Source organism: Nelumbo lutea, chromosome 4 (genome assembly GCF_056320005.1).
Source record: "Nelumbo lutea isolate HS-2025 chromosome 4, American lotus-T2T, whole genome shotgun sequence".
Lineage (NCBI taxonomy): Eukaryota > Viridiplantae > Streptophyta > Magnoliopsida > Proteales > Nelumbonaceae > Nelumbo > Nelumbo lutea.
Window position 1 is genome coordinate 53,829,763 of NC_142687.1, and position 4,760 is coordinate 53,834,522.

Here is a 4,760-nt window from a genome sequence, read left to right on the forward strand (position 1 = left end):
GTCACTGATAATGGTTGCTAGTTTGATGATTTCAAGTTTAAAGAGTGGTGCAGAAGTCTAGGAATAAGGCAGCAATACACCTTGGTTTGCTATCCTCAAACCAATAAATTGGCCTAGGTCACCAATAGAACCATCTTAGATGGCTTGAAAACTAGACTCATAGGTGTCCAATGCACTATGGGCATACCGAACATCACCTCAAATGGCCACTGGAGAAGCTCCCTTTAACCTAACATACGAAACGAAAGTTGTGATCCTAACAGAGATCGGTCAACCGATGCTTTGAATAGAAGCATACAATGAAATTGAGAATGATGAATGGCTGAGAAATAACTTGGACCTATTGGAAGGTGTCGAAGAACAAGCTCTAATTAGGGTCACTACTTACCAACAAAGGGTAGCAAGATACAACAATTCTCGGGTAAAGGAGCGTCATTTCAAAGAAGGAAACCTCATCCTCAGGAAAGTCTTTGCCCTAAGCTTGGCATCGGGGAACTCGACCCAAATTGGGAAGGGCCCTATATAATCAAGCAAGTGGTGGGACTTGGTACCTTTTGGCTGGAATATTTAAGTGAAAGACCAATACCTCATACTTGGAACTCAAAGAACCTCTATATGTACTACCAATTAACCAAGTTGTATATGTAAATGATTTAATGGAAAAGTGCAAAGTTCCTCTCTGTTTACTTAAGTGATTCTACTTTGCAAATGCTCTTGCCTCCTTAGCTGTCAGAATCTCACGACTAAACAACCTCACAAAGGTTATATGTCCCGAAACCCTTGACTTGGAGCATACAACCTTTTACTAGGTTATACGTCCAAAAGACCTTGGTTCAGAACATACAACCTCGCATAGGTTAGATGCCCACCATGCCCCTTCTATCCTAGGAGGAGCCCTTGGGACTTCGATGCTACTCATACTAAGTAACTCGTGGTTAACAGCCTTAGACTCAAAACATCAAGGTGAAACACCTTGGACAAAGGAAAAAAGAGCCAAAATGAACTACTTAGTTTCATACAGAATAGACATGCATTAAACAATGAAGGCATTTTTGATAGAATAGGAGGATATCATTTGCATTCATAACAATCCTTTACATATGAATTGGTTAAGTTTACACACCATGTGTTCTTGACCTGTTGCAATGAATCATTGTCGTTGCTGCGTGTAGATATCTTCAGTAAGATCTCTATTCAGGAATGCGGTTTTGACATCCATTTGCCAAATCTCATAGTCATGGTGTGCTGCTACAACTAGCAGGGTCCTAATAGACTTAAGCAAGGTCATTGGTAAATTACCCTTTCTCCACAAGATGAACTTTATAGGTCACAATTCTACCATCAGGGTCCTTCCTCTTGTAGATCCATTTGCATCCAATTGCTTTCACCCTAGGGGGTGGGTCTACAAGAGTCCAGACCTTGTTGGTCTCCATTGAGTCCATCTCAGCTTTCATGGCATCTACCCACTTCAAGGAATATATGTCCAACATAGTTTTCATATAAGTCATGGGATCCTCCTCACTGATCGTGGCTTCCATCAAGTAACTTTCTTGATCATAGCCATAACAAACTAGAGGCCTAGATAATTGGGTAAACCTTATAAGTTGGTTATTATCTAGAGCTCGTGGGACATCTCCCATTACCCCTGGGCTCTTCTCATCAAGAATAAATTCCTAATAATGAATGTCTAGGATGTAATATTCCTCTATAAAGTGGGCATTTCGACTGCAAAACACCTTTTGCTCTTTTAGATCATAGAATAAGTAACCTACAGAGCGTTGGGTTAACCTACAAATAGGAAACGACTGGTTTTAAGTTCTAATTTGTTAGTCCTTGTTCTTTTAACATGTGTAAGACATACCCAAATTTTTAATTGTCTCACACTTAGTTTCTTACCAATTCATAGCTCATATGGAGTCTTAGGAATGGATTTGGTTGGAACCCAGTTCAGCACGTAAATTGCAGTCTCTAATGCGAAACCCCAAAAGGATATGGATAACTCTAAGTGGACGAGAAGTAAACAGACCATATCTAATAGAGGTCGATTTCTCCTCTCTGATACACCGTTTAGTTATGGTGTAGCAGGAGGAGGCAGAAATGGTACAATCCCATTTTCCCTTAGGTAGTCATTGAATTTGTTAGAGAGATATTCGCCTCCTCGATCTAATCGAATTGTCTTAATTTGTCTCCCCAATTATTTCTCAACCTCTTGTGTGAACTCTTTGAACTTTTCAAAGGATTCAGACTTGTGTCTCATTAGGTACACGTAACCATACTGAGAAAAGTCATCGGTGAAAGTTTTAAAATAAATGTGCTAGTTATGTGTCCTAACATTCATGGAACCACATACATTGGTATGTATCAGGTCAAGAGTGCCTGTAGATCTTTCAGGCTTACCCATAAATGGTTGTTTCGTCATCTTGCCCTAAAGGCAAGGCTTACGGGTTGGAAGATCTTCTATAGTTAAAAAATCCAAAGGACCATCCTTTACCAACCTTGTGATACGATCTATATTAATGTGGCCAAGTCAATAATGCCACATGCACGTGGGATTAACTATATCATGAGTTTTTTTCTTGGGGATTATTTCTGATGTAGTTTCGCTTATGTTTGTATCCAGAGAAGTATAGAGAACATAGAGACCATTCTCGAGTTCTCCATAAGCGAGGAATTTGTTAATTCAGTTTAATAGTAATCACATTACTGAATAAAATAGAATAACCATCTAAACATGGTTTTGAAACAGAAATCAAATTTCTTCTTAATGTTGGTACATAAAGACAATCTTTAACTACAATTATTCCTTCTCTGAAAATCAACTCTACAGTTCCTACAGTAGAGTCCCCAAGTAGAGTGTCACTTCTCCGTCACTTAGCCTTCTACTTGTCTTGAACCCCTGCAATGTGTTACATGCATGAGTAGAAGCCCTAGAGTCAATACACTAGGAGGCAGAAGTGACCAAAAAATTGGTTTCTCTGACAAAATATTTGAAATTACCTTGCTTCTTAGTTTCTAGTGGCTAGTCTTCTTGCAAAAGTGATAGGCATCCGATGTCTGGTCCTTCTTTTTAGGTTTGCGAACCTTTTTTTGAGGATTATTCTTTGTCATCCTCTTTTCTTACCCAAATTGCCACCTTCAACAAGCATTGCTAACATTTAGCTTGTTCATATTATAGTTCATGATGAACTGATTGAAAGAGGGAGACGAGGAATTTAGGACGGCATCAATTTTGGTGTCATGATCAAGCCTAGAACCGAGAGCCTCTAGTTCGTTGATATAGCCCATCATCTTTAGACAATGGTCTTGAACCTGTTGGTTCTTGGTTATTTTTGCGGTCATAAGCAGCTTTAAGACCTTCTATCGAGTAGAACAATTCTGCTCTTCATACATTGTCCTCAAACTATCCAGTATATCCTTGGACACTTCAATCTGATCGAATTGTCTCTATATCAAATTGTGTAAGAAGGCTATGATAAAATACTGGGAAAGAGAATTCTTCTCTTCCCATTCTTGATACTCCTTCCTACAGGCCTCAGAAGCCCTATCAACCGAATGATCCGAAGCTGGTTTTTTAGCAACCTTGTCCAATTTCTTGGACGTCAAAATCAGCATAAGGTTACGGAACCAGTCAGTGTAGTTTGGGCTTTTAAGTTTGTTGTCGTCCAACAATTTGACAAACTATCTGTTTGCCATTTCTGGTAAAGACAATGCAAATTGTTAGTCCACAACCTAAATTGATTAATGTTAATTACGTAGAAAAGGCTTTTGGTCTGTCTTCCATTTCCATTTATTCATCTTTGAGATTTCCCTCCTATCTCAATGATGAAGACGCGATTATGTCTATGAAAATGTGGAAAATCACATACAGTGCATGGAGCCAACTATTTCAGTTACATAACCCTACCACCTTCTGTGAATGATCATATCCACTCATCTTATGAGCTTTCCCTTTGGCCTTTGTCAAACAAGGTTCATTGTCATTTTAGATTAAACCTTTCTGTCTAGTAAGTGTAGACCCATCATATTTGTGAACGCCAAGGTACCGTGAGAGAGTCTTCCATTTTAGGATATAGCCCCCCCCCCCAAATTCGTTTATGATGCCCCTATCATCTTATGAAACAATCAAACAGACCCACCAACAAATGGATAGCCCAATTTTATGGTGCATCTCCTCATTACTGATAAGCCCATCTTCATGCTAATGACGGAAGGCCTTTAGAGAGTTCATCATATGAATCTTCCTATCACAAGCACTTATATATTTGGAAGGAACAAGTTGTTACGTCCCTAGATCTGATTTAGGTCAAACCAAAGTGGCTCCTACTAACTTTCTTAAAGTCAGATTCAAATGGGCCCAAAACAGCTAGGATTTTGCACGGTTCCTCTTGGAGAGGAAGCTTATGAGGGGCCCATTTAGAAGGGAGATCATCCAATGATCTTTAGGGCACCATGGTAATGATGTACATTTAGCCATGTTGTGCGTAGAGAGCCACTAATCGAATAAACATGGGCCAAGTGCTTAGGGCCCATGTACGTAGCACATCACACATCACATGCATCACATGTATTCACATAATTGATTGAATCAAACAAATCAGATGTAAAACCCTTAATTAATTAGGTTAAAACAATATCAGCCCAATAAATCCCATAATATTATCATATAACATTATCTAGGTATATGGGTTGAACTGCAAAAGGCAATTCGGCCCATATAGCATTTATGCTGATTTTGGGCTAAAGTAGTTTTAACTCAAGTA